This window comes from Onychomys torridus, chromosome 11 (assembly GCF_903995425.1).
Source record: "Onychomys torridus chromosome 11, mOncTor1.1, whole genome shotgun sequence".
NCBI classification, from domain to species: domain Eukaryota; kingdom Metazoa; phylum Chordata; class Mammalia; order Rodentia; family Cricetidae; genus Onychomys; species Onychomys torridus.
The window spans coordinates 66,280,579-66,299,424 of NC_050453.1; the positions used below are offsets into that span (position 1 = coordinate 66,280,579).

The following is an 18,846-nucleotide window of genomic DNA, read 5'->3' on the forward strand; positions in this document are numbered from 1 at the left end:
TAAACAGTGTAATACTAGGAGGAAGACTTAGGAATAAAAGGCCAAAATAAACCCCACATTATCTATAAGGAAAAGGTGTCAGTCTACATGTGTTGCTAAACTACACTTGGATACTTTTTTTTTCTTTTTTTGGTTTTTGTTTTGAGACAGGGTTTCTCTGTGTAGCCCTGGCTATCCTGAAACTTGTTCTGTAGACCAGGCTGGCCTCCAACTCACAGAAATCCACCTGCCTCTGCCTCCTGAATGCACCACCACCGCCCACCACTGCCCTGCTTACACTTGGGATACTTAGTTGAGCAGTTTACTTGCCTTTGGAGAAGACATAAACTTCTACTTTTTCTTTGAAGGCCCCCAAAGACAAACCAAAGTAGAATTCTACATGAGGAACCAATGAGTTTACTGGGCTTCTTTACCAAGTGTGGGTGGCAAATGACCTCCAGGAGCATGTGACTCCAAAGCAGTGGCACCACTGAAATGTCTCCCCGCAGCACAGATGACGACTTCCCCGCAGCTGCACAGGTCAAGTCTCCTTTAGTCAACCTCCTATCCTCTATCTATTCTAACACCTCCTGAGAGCACAAGGCCATCAACTAGGGTAGAATTTCATACCAGCAGGCAGAAGGCTGGCCTCTCAAGTGAGGATTCAAAGACTCTCCAGCACTCCTTCCTTCTGTGAGGGAATGTTAACAGTCAGCATGCCCAGTCTCAGTGGTCTCTTCTCAGCAGTCACAGTTGCTCCGATGAAAATGGCAGCCATGAGGCTCAGAGGATAGTGCTCTACAATGTTTGGGCTCCCCATTCTGCAGGCAGGGAAGTTGGGGAGCATGTGTGGACGTGTCTTCACTTTCTGGAGAGCCTCACATCATGTCACCACATGGTGGAGGAGTGGAAGAGGCAGCAAAGAGAGAGCACAGAGGCCTGGCCTGCTGTTGAGCAGCTCTCTCATCTTAACTACCCCGACTGGAGCGCCCGACTCACTCCTAGAAGACCAAAGTCTTCAAAGAACTCACCCAGAAAGACATCAGTCCAGCACAACAATGGTGCCCCAATGGGCTAATTACTTCCCACCAAGCCTTACCTCTTAATGGTCCAAAGACCTCACAATGACAATACATAGAGGACCAAGCTTCTAGCACATGACCTTAGCACAAACAAACCTCTGCAGATGACAAGATATCAATAAAGAAAATCTATCTTTTCAACAAATGGTTCTGAAAAACCTGAATATTCACTTGTAAAAAAAGACTCATCCTTACATCAAACCATAACCAAAATAAAATAGACCTAAATATGAGACCTAAAACTATAAAACTCTTAAAAGAAAACATAGGGAAAGTTTCATGATAATGGACTGAGAAATAATTTCTTAGATATGACATCAAAATGACAGACAATAAAAAATAGGAAAAATTAATTTCATCAAAACAAGAATAGCATCAAGAAAACGATTAGAAAAAGTACAACATAAGAAAATATTAGTAATCCTAGCTCTTCCAGGTCTGATGTCCAGAACATACAAAGGATGCCTACAAAAGGAGGAAGGGTTAGAAGGGTAAAGCACTGATAATATATTTAACATGCAGGAAGCCCTGGTGTCAAACCCTGCCACATCAAAAAACAAAAAGTCTAATTTAAAATATACAACTACATTCAAATGAACATTTCTCTAAAGATATACAAGCGACAATGAGCACATTAAAAACATGTTCAGTATGACTATGACTAATCATTGGGGAGATGCAAACTACAATCATGACAAGATCTTCCTTCACACATATTTGGATAGCTACTGCTTAAAAAGGGGGTAGGGGTCTAGACATGTAGCTCAATGGTAGACTACCTACCTATCAAGAGTAAGTAACTAATTTTGAGCTTCAGCATTGAAAGAACAACTACCACCAAACAAAAAACAATGAAAAATAAATATATTAACAGAATTGAAAGCTCTTAAAGAAATGTTTAGACACCAATGTTCAGAGCAGCATTATACAACAGTCAAAAGGTAGAAGAAGCCATCTAAGGGTCCACTAAATGGATAAAGTGAAACATGATCTATATCTACATAATGAAAGGAAATTCTGCCACAAGCTACAATTTAGTAACCTTGAGATGTTATGCTGAGTAAAATACACTTATATTTAGTGGTTCTCAACCTTCCTAATGCTGAGACCCTTTAATACAGTCCCTCACGTGGTGGTGACCCCCAACCATAACATTATTTTGTTGCTACTTCATAACTGCAATTTTGCTACTGTTATGAATCATAAATATCTAATATGCAAGATATCAGTCCAGGCGGTAACCCCAGCACTCGGGAGGCAGAGGCAGGTGGATCTCTGTGAGTTCGAGGCCAACCTGGTCTACAAAGCGAGTTCCTAGACAGGCTCCAAAGCTACAGAGAAACCCTGTCTCGGAAAAAAAAAAAAAAAAAAAAAAAAAAAGATAACAGATATGTGACACCAAAAGGGTAGTGGACCAAAGATTGAGAACTTAATAAGTACTCAATCAAAACAGAAAGAGGAATGGAAATTACCTGCTATGTCTTTAAAAAAGAAAAGCACTCAGGAGATGGGAGACAGTGATGAGTCCACAAGGAAGCAGAAGCACATACTATCACAAAACTATGCACTTTAACTTTGGAAATGCCACTACATGGAGCAGTGATCTTGGTTTTTGTAGATAAAAATATTACTATACTTTTTAACTTAATAGAATTTGTAATATTAGCTTTCATCATTTATGACCTAATCTTTTATTATAAATGAATACTTAGTTGGAGATCCTACTCTTTAAAAAAAAGAAATTTGCAAACTAGCAAAATTTCAAAAGGAAAATTAATAAAAATATACAACGACCCAGTTAATTTGATGAGGGGAATCTAGATTTACTCCAGAATGTGCCAGTAGAAGAAGACTGAAAAACAAAAAGGGGGCTCAACAGGCATCCTCTTTAGAGTGACATCTTTAAACCTATGTGGTAATCCCTGACACACCACTGTGATGCCCAGGGAAGACAGGGTAGCCTGGAAGCCCAACTACTTCCTTAAAATCATCCAACTTTTGGATAATTACCTAAAATGCTTCTTCATTTGGGGGCAGACAATGTGGGCTCTGAACAGATGCAGCAGATCCACATGTCTCTGTAAGGGAAGGCTATGTTGCTAATGGGCAAGAACAACATGATATGCAAGGTCATTCGGGGGCATCTGGAAAACAACCCAGCTCTGAAGAAACTGTTGCCCCATATCTGGGAGAACGTGGGCTTTGAGGACCCCAAGTGCTTGACACCACAGAGCAGACTCTGCACTCCCACTTCCTAGAAGATGTCCAAAATGTTGCCAGTGTTTTTCTGCAGACTGGCTACCTGACTGTTTCCTTGGCGGTGTCCTGGCAATGTCTGTGGAGACTGGGTACACCTTCCCACTTGCTGAAATGAAAAGGTCAAGGCCTTCTTGGCTGACCCACTGGCATTTGTGGCTGCTGCTCTGTGGCTGCCACCACCACTGCTGCTTCTGCTGCTACTGCAGCCCCAAACAAGGCTGAAGCCAAGGAAGAATTGGAAGAATCAGAACAGGATATGGGATTTGGTCTTTGACTAATCCCCTCGGAGCAACCAACTCAGCCAGCTTAGTTTAAGAAACACAGAAATAAAGGCTTACTTCTCTTTAAAAAGGAAGTGGGGGAATGAAAATAAAAGCAAACACACACACACACACACACACACACACACACACACACACACACACACACACAAATGCTGCTTAACATCTCACACTAATTCCAAATATAAGCTTATGCTGCAGGCCAAAGAACAGAAATTCCCACGATTAATTGGATAAATAGTACACAGTCCCTAGGGGGCAGCATGCTACTTTTTAAACTTCAGTGCCTAAACTATGAGCTGGCCATGATAGTCTGGGCCTCTAATCCCCACACATGGGAGTAGAGGAAGGAGAATCAGAAATGCTGGGTCATCTAGGACTACAACACCAGCTGAAGGCCACCCTGAGCTACATGACAGACTGTCTCAAATAAATAAATTCTTAAGATCCAATACTAGTCTTTTACACAAGTAGTTTCTTCTACTTACATCTACTGAGCTTTAAAACCAGAGGTAGAAGATATACAATATCTTAGGAATGCATACCTAATACTGTCAACCTACTTTTATAAATGGTGCATGGAGAGATATTCACTTTATTTCTAAAGATGAAGAAAGAGGCTAACAGAGGGGGCACAACTCTGGCAATGTTACATTGCTAGAAAATATAAAATCTAGATGCTATGAATTTGAGGCTGAAATCAATATATCAGACCCAAAAGATTAATGTGTTTGTTTAATCAATTAAGCACCCTATGGTCTAGGAATTATTCAAAGCACAGCACCTATTATAGCTCATATATTAATTAAGGCAGTAGGAAGTACTTTAGAAACAATTTGGAGGGGTTAAGGATAAAGCTTGCCTAGCATTTAGAAGGATGTGTAATTGCTAATATTGAAAGAAAAAAAAAAGGCCTTATCAACTCTAGGATCATCAGAGGCTTTCTCTTCTATCTGATTTTCTTGGAATAATCATTCTTAGGATACTTCTCTCAAAACTCAGCTAGCATGGCTCCCTCCCTCAGCCATAATGGAGAGTTTATAAATAAGGTCTCTAATCTACAGCCTCAGCTGAGCCTATGTTTGAGTTTCTAGACATATGAACAAAGATGCCTGTAAATGGATTCTCCAGCCCCCAAACATTCTGACTCCCAGACATTCCTAGCCTAGTAAGCATATATTGTGTTGTAGAAAAGAAAACAGCAATCACTCCTGGGCCCTGTTACATTGGAATTTCTCACACACAGAATCTACAAATACTAAAATGGTAATTGCTTCATGTCACTAAGCATTGGCATAGCTTGTTAAGTACCAATAATAACTAGAATAGCTCGTGTCTGTCACTTCATTCTTAAAACAATGATAGTCTCTGAAGATGCAAAGATGTCCAACATGCAGCCCACAGGCACCTGACCAATGATAGCTATGAATGATAGTACAGATGTCATCCAGATGCCATATGCATCTGTAGGTTCATGTGGCCTGAGGGTTACTTGGGGATCCCCATGTACACTATGCTACCAGGACTATACCCCACTATGGACTCCACAGTGGCCTAAAAGTGTTGTTCTTGATAATGTTCACTAGGCTGGCAGCAAGTCTCAGTAGAAAGAACATCCCTTTGGTTGCAGTGGTTTGCTCCAGACCACAGCTCTTCTGAGAGCTCTTTAAAAAGGCATTTGTGCACATAGATGTGAAAAACAAAACAAAACGGTAAACTTACTTAAAACATGGAGGGTTTTCTTTTTTGTTGTTACTATTGCTGTTGTTTTGCCTCGTGTGTGTGTGTGTGTGTGTGTGTGTGTGTGTGTGTGTTAACTTGTGCACAGTTCTCAAGCACATACTTTGCAAATAAGAATACTGTGTTGAAATGCCAAAAGCATGGCTAAAAGGATTAGGTGACTGGTCCAAGATTATACAAGCAAATTAGAAGAAGCACTTGAAAACAGATCTACTTAATCACAAAGACACCCTTCCTACCATATATTAATGGCTTCTACTTCTTCAAGCTAAAATAATTCTTACTGTATTTTTCTGTCACCCATGGAAGAGTCTAAAATAATTGAAAAAAAGACACCACTGGTCTCCAAAACTTCAGTTTGATCCACTATATAATTTACCTCAACATTACTAGAAAACTGAAAACAGAATGAAGTCACATATTAAGATGTTAGCACACACCTTTAATCCCAGCACCTGGAAGGCAGAAGTAGGTAGATCTGAGTTCAAGGCCAGCCTAGAGAGTTCCAGGTCAGCCAGGGCTTCAGTGAGCCCCTTTCTCAAAAGCAAAAAAAAAAAGTTAAACTAAGATCCAAGATAAGAACAACTCACTGCTCCTATGTGTTAGGAGTGGGGAGGTTTCCAGGGAGGCTGACAATCAGTATTAGAGTTTTGCTATTTTACCTAACTTAGTCCTCCCCCCTTAACCTCTCAAACAACAACAACAACAGAACAACAAAAAATTCCTAAATTGACTTCCTAAGTCACTGTACAACAGAAAAATGTTTTTGATGCAAAAATGAGTAGATGCAAATGAATGAGCAAGGCAGCAAAAACAGGGCATCTATTACACCAATTATTAGGTCTGTTAATAAGTATTCTGAAGTTACTATGTTGAAGAAGAGGGTTTTCAAAGCAAAGCAGAGGTCATGCCTTTTTCTAACAGCAACATCTGGAATGCTTGGAAAGCCAATGAGATAATATCCCAAATGTTAACACCCACAGCTTCCTTGAGGTTAGCCATTCCATTTTCCTGAGCTATGATTTCTTCTTCTGTTAAAAGAATAGAATGTTTCTGTTCTGTAATCTATGTTGTCCTTCACAGTGACATAAATGTGACTTATATGGCTTAAGAATTGTCTTTAATGAGTACTGAGGACTGAACCCCAGACCTTACATTATGTACTCAAGGGCTCCATCATTGAGACAATTACCCTCAGCCTCAAATGTTTTTTAAATTAAAGTTGCCATTTCTGGTTAATGCTTACTCACTGCACAATACAGGACTACAAGATCTAACTGCAAGACTACAAGATCTCTGCATAGCCTCCTAGTCCTAATTATTTAAAAGTCTAATCTCTCTAAAATTGAGTAAGTAAATAAATCTAACCACATAATAGGTAATACGACCACAACAAGGGGATAAAACAATCCTAGTAATTGCTAAGCATGTTCTTGACCAGAACTGATAAAATAAATAAAAAAATATAAATGAATGAATGAATGAATGAATGAAGAAAGAAAGAAAGAAAGAAAGAAAGAATGAATGAAAGAAAGAATGAAAGAAAGAAAGCTCGCTCCTTCAAGGAGGGGGCTGGAAAGATGGCTTAGTGGTTAAAAGCATTTGCTGCTCTTCCAGAGGACCAATGTCTGGTTCCTAGCACTCACATGACAGGTCACAACTCTCTGTAACTCCAGTTCCAAGGGATCCAAAGCCCACTTCTGGCCTCTGTAGGCATCAAGCATATATATGGTAGCATAGACATACCTACAGGCAAAACACTCATATGTACATAAAATAAAACTTTAAAAACTTTTCCTGTATGGAGCCAGATTTTTTTTTAATTTAATTTTTTTTAATGTGCATTGGTGTTTTGCTGCATTTCTGTGTGAGGGTATCAGATTCCCTAGAACTGGAGTTACAAACAGTTGTGAGCTATCATGTGGGTGCTAGAAATTGAACTCAGGTCCTCTGGAAGAGCAGCCAATGCTCTTAACTGCTGAGCCATCTCTCCAGCCTGAGCCAGATTTTTAAAAATTGAGATTTTACAGGTAAGGCGATCTTTATTGAAACAACTTAATTCTAGCATTATAGCATCAAATCAGCCACAAATAACAAAAACAAATCAGTGTGGCTATGTTCCAAAAAATTTTACTGATACTGAAGTTTGAATTTCATATAATTTTCACAGGTCACCAGATATTATGCCTCTTTTGATTTTTTTTTTTCTTCAAGAATTAAAGAGGCTAGGGACATAGCTCAGTGCTAGAGCACCTGCCTAGCAAAGACAAAGCTCTGATTTCGATCCCCAGCACTGCAACAAAACAAATACAATTCAAAAGTTAAAGTTATTTTGCTGGGCAGTGATGGTACACACTTTTGATCCTAGCACTCAGGAAGCAGAAGCAGCCTAGTCTACTACAGAGCCAGTTCCAGGACAGCTGGGCCACACAGAGAAACCCTGTCTCAAAAAACCAAAAGGAGGGAGACACACACACACACACACACACACACACACACACACACACAGGGGGGGGGTATTAAAAACTGTTTAAAGCTGTCTTTCTTACAATTCATAGGTAATACAAATGGGTGATCAGGCTTGTCTCACCTGTCAAAGTCTGCTACTACACTATGCTCAACTCATGACTATGTAACTGTGACAGAATATGCTGATGAAATCTCAGAAAAGTATAAAAAGAAATGTGTTACATATATTAAAAACAAACGAAACAACCACAAGGTGGGCTGATGAGATAGCTGAGCAGATATAGGCAATTACCACCAAGCTTGGCAACCTGAGTTCAATCCCCAGGATCCATACTATGGAAGAAGGGAATCAACTCAACACCACGTTATCCTCTGACCTCTACATACACACCCAATTTCCACTGTGACTATGGAAATGAGGAAGAAGCCTTAGGCTTGGCCACAAAATCTAAGAGGCTAGTTTAAGTGAACATTAGAGGATATGAGGTGTAAAAAGTCAGTTGTAGCCCCAAGTTAGGAGCCATTTGTAGCTGGAGAGTTTGTCTCCAGCTCCCACCAAGTCCTGGCAGTCCCATAGTCCATTTATAAAATAAACATGTAGACTTTTATGTTATTTAAACTGTTTGGCCTAATAACTTAGGCTTTTAGTTATTTAGTTTTTACATTTTAAATTAACCCATTTTTATAAATCTATACCTTGTCATATGGTTTGTGGCTTATCAGTATCTTACATGCTGGTACTCATGGCGGCTGGCAGTGTTTTCTGACTCAGTTTTTTGTTTTTAGAATTTTTTTTTGTTGTTTTCCTAGTCTATATTTTTTTGTCTGGCTGCTGGACAATCAGTATTTTATTTATATAGAGTGATATCTATAGCAGTCAGTGCAAAATGCCAGTGGAAACACTAGTTCATACAGAAAGGGGAGGTTAAAGAACCAAAAGCCGAAAGAGCTTAAAAAATCAGAATGAGTTACCTTCATTTTATATTTAGACAATAAAGCATGCCACTCTGTTGGAAAGGACAGAGAGGGAGTCTACATATTAAAATCATAATCTTCAAGGTATATTTTGTGTAGAAAAAAATGTAATACAAAACATTCGTACAGTAAGCTAATTTCTACACGCACAAACAAGTGAACAACAATCTATCTTGATTTTTATTTGCATAAATGCTGTCCAAAGAGGGAAGGAGGCTACCTCTGAGGAGTATGGAAGGTAGAAGCAGTAGTGTTCAAACTTCTCTACACAGACCTTTTATATTATTTTGAAATCTGAACCAAGTAGCCACACTACTGATTCAATAAAGGAAGTGAGATTCTAGAAATAATAGAGCCAAGCATGGTGACTTGTGCCTATAATCTCAGAATTTAGGCAAGCCATGGGTTAGACTAGGCTATATAATAAATTCCAAGCAATAAATTCCAAGCCAGCCTGAGAAATAAAACATCTGTCTGAAAACAATGAATAAAATAAATTGAGAGGGTTCTGATGATGTATAGCTGTTGGTTAGAAACTATGACTTACCTATATATTTTGACTATATTGTTTGCATATAACTAATGATAGTGGATCTTTATCAGTTATAACTGTACAACAGATTTCTAATTTATCTAAAGAAAGACAATATAAGCTTCTTGAGAATGAACAGGAATGAAAAGTGCCAGGCATGGTGGCACACACCTTTAATTTCAGAGCTCAGAAGGCAGAGGCAGGCACTCTGAGCTAGAGGCCAGCCTGATCTACAGAGCAAGTTCCAGGACAGCCCTGTCTCTCTCTCTCTCTCTCTCTCTCTCTCTCTCTCTCTCTCTCTCTCTTTTTTTTTTTTTTGCCAGAGCTGAGATCCGAACCCAGGGCCTACCACTGAGCTAAATCCCCAATCCCTGTCTCAAAAACCAAAAACCAAAAAAAAAAAAAAAAGGAAAGAAAGAAAAAGTTAACAAATGATGCTTGTTTTATTCTAAAGACTCACTAAGATGACTGTCATCTGAAATGGGAGCAGGGAGCCATCCCATACTGTTGCAGGAAACTTGATCACACTATGATACTCCTAGACTGTTAAACAAAGTTTACCTTGAATCAAGGGCGGAGCTAGAGACTAGCCCACCCTAAGTGGCCATAGAGAAGCCAGCAATTTGGATAGAGAAGACACACAGGAAGGAAAGGGCAGGGACTTGAGTTTGGGCTTCCTTTTTGGTTTTGGAACAGACTCTTACTGGGTCTCTAGACAAAAAGCAAGGTCAGTTAGTCACTAGCTCTGCCCTGACTCAAGGAAAACTTTATTTAACAGTCTCAGAATGTCACAGTGAGATCAAAATTCCCACAAGATCAGATAGCTACCAAGTTAACTCAAGAGCAGTTTCTAATAGTAGATACTTCCATATGGTTCTGCTTACCTGCCTTCCAAATAACCTTTCTTTCCCTTAATCCCAACAAATGTTTATATACATGCAATCTTAAAAACTGATGCTTTTCTTGATGCTGTCTCTTAATCTTCGGTCCAGACAGTCCTTCTTCTCAAATTTCTTGAAGGACTGTCTGATTTGTATTTATGATGTCTAGTTTCCTCAATTGTTTCTTAATAGAGCCCTATTCTATAACTCTTTTGCTAAAGCCACAGGCCTCTAATAAGTGTAAGTCAGAATAAATTTAGCAGCATCTCAAAAGATTTCCTCTGCTATATACTACCACCTCCACATTCCCAACTATTCTGAAAAATCTATAGAGCCTGAGATGAAACCCAAAGAACTTAATGTTTAATCCATATCTCAAACAGCTGGCTTGTCAAAATCTACTTGAAAACCAATTAGCTAAGGTCACCAATAACTTTCCAATAGTCCAAATCACAGCACTTCTGGCTTAATCTTTCACTTAGCAGCACTTGACACTTTCCCAAAATTCTCTACTTTACCTTTTACATTCATTCAGTCCTCATCTAAGACCACTTAATCTTTCAATGATGATGGTTAGGACCACAATGGTCACCTTCATAAACTGACAAAACAGCATTTCAACAATGAGCTATAAAACCTACGCAACTTTAAATCCACTGGCTTCCAAACCAGACTTACATGGGTACTCAGGGTATTGCAGTATAGGAGTATAATGATGCTTTAGGAGCAACAAATCCAAATCTGAAAAATTTGTCTTGCTATTTACACTTACAGACCAAAAGCCATGTGACTTTAAAATGTATTAATCTGTATATTTGTTTTTTGTGTCTGTTTGGGAGGAGTGTGTATGCTGATACATAAGAAGTCATGCAGATATATGCACATGAATGTGGAGACCAGAGGTCAACTTTTGGTGTTATTTTGGGGAGCTGTTCACCCTTTGTATTTTAAGGCAGGGTTTCTCATTGATACTTGAAACTTGCCAATTAGCCTAGGCTGGCTAGACAGAAAGCCCCAAGAATCCATCTCTGCTAAGATCACAAACTTGTACCACTACACCTGACTTTTTACATGGGTGCTAGGAATTGAACTCAGATCCTCACATATCCACAGTAAGCAACTTACTAAGCTATTTCATCAGACTGACACACACCTTCCTGAATTTTACCTTTGTTCTCCTCCAAACTAGGTATAACTTTTCTACAAATTTTTGTTATGATTAAAGAAAAAAATTAAATGGGAAGTTTCTACTCTTACAGCATGTCCTGAGGAACTATGGGCCTGCCTCAGAAGTAGCAAGGAAGGGGACACTAGCAGGGAAGACACCAGTCTGGCGTTGGGAGAGTAGCACACACAAGATGACTGGGCAAATAAGTAGTTACACTAAAGAACGGCAAGAACCAGTTTCTTGCTGAGGGAGAAAAAGAAGTCATAAATACAGAATGGGACAGGTCATTGGTTCTTGCCTAGTTAGCATGCCTGAGTCCCTGGGTCTAAACCCCCCATACAACAGAATTAAAACAAAATCTAACATAAACACAAAAAGGGAAAAGGCTAGAGAGAATTCTGGAGTTCTAGACTACTGGTTTCCCAGTTTAAACAAACACCTCCTCTACTGAAAGAAATCAGTATACCTTGGAGGAAGGAATAATCCCACAGCTCAAACTGATTTAGAACTCACTGGAAAGTACACCAATGACAGGGACATGTCCAGAAGATAAGGAAGTCAACTTCAAAGGGTTCCACTACAAAATCTGGAACAGTGAAATAAAATTTCAAATCACAGTACCTAATAAAAACTACCAAACGGGAACAGAAGCATGAGAATTTATCTGTATTGATGAGTGAAAGAATGCCTAACTCTGACAGGGGGTAAATCTAAGTGATAATGATTAAGCTCTGATGAGAGGTATTGGTACAGTCTTAGGTGTCTCTCCACCGAAGAACAGTGGGCCTTAGTGTGTGCAAAAGACGTAGGTTTGATCCTCACCACCACAAAAGAGGGGTTAGAGATTTAGCTCAGTGATAGAGCACTTGCCTAGGAAGCACAAGGCTTTGGATTTGGTGTCCAGTATGAGAACAGGAAAATACAAAACCAAACCTAAAAGGTGAAAATGGTGACTTCTCCTGAGTTATAGAATAGAGACACTCAGCAAGCATGAGCTTACAGTGTTCAAGGTCAAACATCAACAGTGGTGGGTCAAGACTGTCTCTGGGTAGTGCACTAAGAATAGCACATCTTTCTGTGGTAGGCAGTTCTGCCAACAATGTCCTCAGTGTGCATGTGAGCAGCCACTGGGAGCATTTAACTAAAGGGACATGTTACAGAATAAAAGGACTGTACTATTTGAAACTGTCAAGGTCATTAAAGACAGGAAGGGTTACTGAAAATTTTTTCTAAATTCAAGAAGGGTAAAGAGGGACTAGCAAGATCACTCAGAAGGTAAAAATGCCTGCCACCAAGCCTAACAATCCACCCACATGGTGGAAGGAGAGAATCAACTTCCAAAAGTTGTCTTCTGACCTTTATACAATTGTCTTAGCACATAGTAAACACACAAAATAAAGGCCAAAAAACCCAGTTTAAACAAAAGAAGAGTGAAGAGACATGACAATTAAATGCAATAGATGATCCTAAACTGGCTCCTGGACTAGAAAAGCAAAAGAAATACTATTCGGATCACACTGGGAAAACATGACTGTCATCTATAGACCTGAAGTTAGTATTCTGAGTGCTCATTTCCTGACTAGGCATTTTGTAGAAGACTGTCCATATTTTGGTAAACAGAGACTAGAATATTTAGGCATTTTATCTACAACTTGCTCTCAAGAGGTTCGGAAAGTCTAATCAGATTACAAATGGTGCATTCATTAGAAATGTGGAACTAACAATGAGAATGCACCAGCAAAGAGATTAGGTAGTTTCACCAAACCTTGAGAATCCAATTAGGTACAGTGAAGAGGGCTGAGGTAAAGACGTGACTAGGTCAGTAGAGTGTTTACCTAGCATACACGAAGTCCTACGCCCCACCCTCAGCATCACATAAATTTGGCATGGTGGAACATTGCTGTAATCTCAACATTTGTAAGGTGCAGACATGAGGATCAGAAGTTCAAGGTTGCCCTTGGCTATACAGAGAGCTCACATCAATCAGCATGAGCTCCACACGAAACCCTGTCTTCAAAAAACAACAAAATAGATACAGTAGAAGAGAAAAAGTATCAACTGCAATGTCAGAAGAACCCCTGAACCCCTGAAAGGACATCGCCAAGTCCACTCTATTAAGTCAAAAAGAACTAGATGTCCCAGGCTAATCTTGAAGACACATATAGTACAGATAGTTCAACATTACAATGTGCTTTAAGGGCTTTCAGGAGCTCTTTATATATAGCTTAAGAATTTTCATTAGGTACAAAATTGCTTCAATGTGTCAATTTTCAAAAGTTCAGTGTAAACTCATGACAACTATGGTGCCCACAAAAAAACTGTTTCATTAAATATACTCAAAAGTATTTGGCCCTCCCTTCCCAAAGGAGAACTGCCAAAGGATAAATCTTAGCACAAATTTCGTATTTTTTCCTCCTTCCCCCAGGTCTAAACGGAGTCTCATTCTTTACTTCCCCATCTCTAATTCTTATCATTATACCTCACCTGCACCACTGTAACAGCATTCTTGTCTCCCTGATACTCTTATAAAACTTTGTACTATTAACTCTAAAATCAGGAACTCATACTTTTAAAACATATACTTAATTTTATTTACTTACCCAAATATCTGTAACTGCTGCATATTGCTAATGTCAATTTACAAGGCAGGAAAATGAAAGGATATTTCATATACACATTTGTACATTCATTAACAAAGAAAACAATGAATAAGTTAAGTACCAAGGGAAGTGAGTATGGAGAAGGGAGAGTGAGAGATATTTGAGCTAGGCACAGCAGCTCAAACCTATGATGACCTCCGCACTCCATAAGGCTGAGGCAGGACTATAGTTTGGGATCAGACTGAGCTAAACGTTGAGACCCTGCTTCAAAAAGAAAAAAGAGGAAGACTTTGACTTGAGTTTTAATTTATGCTTATTTTAGGGCTTCATATTTATCTTTTCTATGACATGGTAGGGATGCCAAGGTGGAGTGGATAAAAGTTCCAATATTTAGAACTTCTAAAATTCTACTTTTTCCAACTTGACATTAAATAAATAAAACAATCATTTATCACACTGGGATAAACCAAGGAGATGATTTAAAGTCAAAAGAAACCATTCTCAAGGTTCTAATATGCTCAACAGGAAGCTGCATTTCTAAAGGTAGATATGACTGACTTGCCCAAGCACAAGAGTCATCTGACCTGGTTTCATCTCCTACCAGACAGAACCCACATGGGAACAAAAACATATACAATAAGACAACTTGTGTTTCTTTAAACATACTACATAACCTTTCACATTTCTGACTTTTATACATGCTGTTCTACCCTGATAATTCCAGCTCATCCTTCAGAACCATATCCAAACACCAATTCTCATTTCCCCGAGATCTTAATACACTGTCACTCTGAATTGTGTGTGTGGATAGGTATGATCAGCCTAGAACTGGAACTCAAAAAAAAAAAGAATCAAACTGCATTTACCTTTACACATAACATTGTTCCCATTATATCCGAAATTCAAATGTTTGATTAACAGGTAAAGGAACTTGCTCCCTTGTTCACCAATGAGACAAATTTTTCAAAACTTCAATAATTAAAAGAAGGCACAACTATTTTCCCAAAATAAGAACATCTACAGTCTACTTTTATAAAAGAGATATTTGGGATAACCCTGAACCATTACCCCAGGCTTCTGGTTTTAGACTGAGAACATAGACACAATGTTTAATAACAGGCAAATGACTTAGCTTAGTAAATCATCAGGATGTTTATCATCATGTTCACGAAAATGGAACTACAAAACAAAAATTTGCTATGCCAACTGCTACGTACTTAAAGCACTGTCCTAGATGCTTCATATATATTTTCTTAGTATTCAACTACAATTCAAGGCCACACTAGCACTCAGAAGCCAGAGACAAAGAGATTGCATTTTCAAGGTTAGATTGGGCTACATAAAAAGTTTCAGGTCTGAGTTATAATATGAGGCCTTGTCTCAAAAACAAGTTAACAAACAAACAAAAAAATCAACTGGTTGGTTGGGGATTTAGCACAGTGGTAGAGCGCTTGCCTAGCAAGCACAAGGCCCTGGGTTCAGTCCTCAGCTCTGGGGGGTGGGGTGGAGGTGGGGAACCAACTGGCTTAAAGGTCATATAATATGCCACAGTTTATAAGATCAGATATTTAAATTCATTTGCTTGGTTCCAAAGTCCATGATCCTTTTCATATATTAAAAGGCCTCCACTATGCAATGTTTCCAATATTATACTCAAAATTGTATCTTGATCACAAAACTTTAACACACATACACACACACACACACACACACACACACACACACACACACGGAGGGGGGGTAGTGCTGTTGCCCAGAAAGAAACAAAAATATCAGTTCAAATGGTGATTGGGGTAAACGTTAATAATTTTTTAATTAAAACTTTCTTTTAAAAAATGCTGGGGTTGGGGATTTAGCATGGGGTTGGGGATTTAGCTCAGAAGTAGAGTGCTTGCCTAGTAAGCACAAGGCCCTGGGTTCAATCCTCAGCTCAAAAAAAAAAGCTAAACAGGGATTAAACTCATGGAGCAATACAAAAGGAACAACCCTTGTTTTAAATGTTATTAAAACATGTAAGATAAAAAGCTTACAAAAAAAAAAAATAAGAAGCGGGTCTGGGGAGATGGCTCAGTGGGTAAGGTGCTGAATTTGAACTCCGAACACCTAAAGCTGAAAATGGTGACAAGCACCAGTAACTCAAGCAGTAGGCAGAGAGACAAGCTCACTGGCCAGCCAGTTTAGCCAGAACAGCTGAACTCCTGTCCAGATTTGGTGAGAAACCTAGTGTAAAAAAGTAAGTAAAACTACGGCGGACAAAGGACTGAAGAAGACATCCCAGTGTTGCCTTCTGGCCTCTACATGAGCCTGCATGGGCTAGCACACAGCTGTGAACACACACAAGAACTTTTTTTAATTAACAAAGAATATACAAAGTTTTATCTAAACAATCACACATTAACCCCAAGGTACTTACTGCCAGGTCTGAAACCCAGATCATTGTGACTGGATTAATCAGCAGCCTTCTAACAAAAAGGTGAGTTCTGAGGAAGACTTAAGAGGAGCAGACCCTGTAAACCGAGGAAGCAAAGGTGAAGGGAAACACAATGTTGTTGTTTTAAACAAGACTAAGAAGCAAAGTCAGCAAGATCAAACTGGGAGAAGAGTCTTCAAGGCCCAGCAAAGGGGTTAAGAATCACTTTGATGAGTACCAGGAACTGCTATATAATTGCATGGGAAGGTGGCAAGGACTGTTTCTTTCCTGTGCTTCATGCGTCCAGTGCTACATTCAGCAATTCTACTTTTTAAAGTTGCTAATCTTAATAAAAATGTACTAGGATCTTTAAAGATTCTGTTTTTATTACAACATGTAGTTCAGTAGCAGAAAATTTACCTAGCATCACCTTGGCTCTATGTTGGTTTGGGTCACACAATGCTTTCACCAAACAACTGTGTATGGGAGTATGCACAGAAAATAACCCCTTATCCTCTGTGAACACTTTATATTCTCAAAACTAAATTCCTTATATGAATGGTGAACACAATGGAGAGGGAGAAAGCCTTCAGAAATAATGCTCATGAATACTAAATGCCATTGTACATTGTAAGAAGTTACTGAACTTTAAAGCAAGATGGGGGTCAGTGGTAATCCTTTCACTTCTCAACAGGTTAAACTGAAGCTCAAGAACTAAGTAAGTTGCCTTGATGTCATGACTAAACCTGTGGAAGACTGAATGCCAGACCTCAGATTTTCTAGGAAGCAAGATCTAAAAACTGCAACCACATTTGGCTATATATATTTGTTTTTTTTTTCAAGACAGTGTTTCTCTGTGTAGCTTTGGTGCCTGTCCTGGAACTCACTCTGTAGACCTGGCTGGACTCGAACTCACAGAGATCCCCCTGGCTGGACTCGAACTCACAGAGATCCCCCTGGCTCTGCCTCCCGGGTGCTGGGATTAAAGGCGTGTGCTGCCGCCACCACCACCCGGCTTGGCTAGAAATTTAAAAAGATTAAAACTAAATGCAACTTCAAACTCAGTTTCTCACATATACCAGAGTCATATGTCCAAGTGTTCTATAACCTATATATAGTTAATGGCTACCATATCTAACAGGGTAGGAAAAAAAATAGTTCCCTCATATTTGTCAATTATACTTCAATAAATCTGGGAAAGAAGGGAAAGCATTTCTATCACTACAGAAGATGTAATTTGACTGCACTGCTTTAAAGAATAAGCTTTAGTGTCAGGTACGGTTTGAATTCCACTTGGAGGGGAGCAGATGACACAAGATTGACATAACATACACCTCACAAAGTATACTTGATGACTTAACAGATAATAAATATTAACATTCTTCCCCCTCAAGATCCTCTTCTTTCTACTAGTCTACAGAACATCCTGTTAGAAGATACAATAAGTGAGCCTTCCAAATTAATGTCTTCCTCTGAAGACAGCCCATTCTGTTCTTACCAATTTCTGCAAATACTCGTAACCTCTCTTCCAATATTTCTATTTGGGAACCATGAAATCAAAGATGACTGTGAACATAAATGTCCCTTGTATTTCATATGACTATACTGAGTTGTCATTCAAAGGATATAAAATAAACTGTACAGTTTCTAACAAATGATCCATGTTGGGAAAGAACATTCTACACTACTTCTTCATTATATTACTTCTCACTATCTGTAGTGATTGAAGATTATATGAAAACATAACAACATGTTCCTCTATAGTACTTTACTGTCCTCCCCATCCCCCAAAAACCCAACTTCCAGAAACTAAATCAATCTAAATTTAACATCTCTGAACTGAACTGTATCATTTTAAAACTCTGTAACTGTAATAATCCAGAAAAACAACAAAACAACTCAGTTCAGTTGTAAAACAGTATATTTCTATCAAAAAGCAAATTTCATTTATGAGCAACAATTTATATTTAGCTACATTAAGTCACATAGACTTGCATTCCTAACAAGTTCACCATTTTTTCATTCCTAATATGAAGAATTCAAACAGACCTTTAAACCATTTGCCCTTAAACATCGACCAAACAAGATTCCTACTTTTTTTTTTTTTTTTTTTTTTTTTTTTTTTTTAAGATTTCTTGCTTTTTGCCAGGCAGAGATGGCGCACACCTTTAATCCCAGCACTGGGGAGGCAGAGGCAGACAGATCTCTGTGAGTTCCATGCCAGCCTGTGGTCAACAGAGTTCCAGGACAGCCAGAGCTGTTACAACAGAGAAACCCTGTCTCAAACAAAACAAACCAAACCAAAACAAAACAAACAAACAAACAAACAAACAAAACAAACAAAAAAAGATTTCTTACTCTTCAAACAACCTAATTCTCAGAGGAGGAAAGAAGTACTCTGAATAAGTGTCTCCTTAAATTATCTAACTCCTATTTTGTTCCTTAAAGACAATTTACTCAAAAACATAAC

The 18,846-nt window shown here is 38.8% G+C and overlaps 1 protein-coding gene across 3 annotated transcripts in view; it reads right to left on the bottom strand.

Annotated features, from left to right (window-relative positions):
* Positions 1–18,846, bottom strand: part of Ptpn4 (protein tyrosine phosphatase non-receptor type 4) — a 183,348-nt gene that overhangs the window by 161,508 nt on the left and 2,994 nt on the right. Inside the window, exon 2 of one of the 3 annotated variants that reach the window (XM_036202732.1) lies at positions 16,380–16,473. The exons of the other annotated variants lie outside the window; for them this stretch is intronic. The gene's annotated coding sequence lies outside the window, so the exon portion shown is untranslated. The remainder of the gene's footprint in view (positions 1–16,379; positions 16,474–18,846) is intronic. 3 annotated transcript variants of the gene reach the window in all.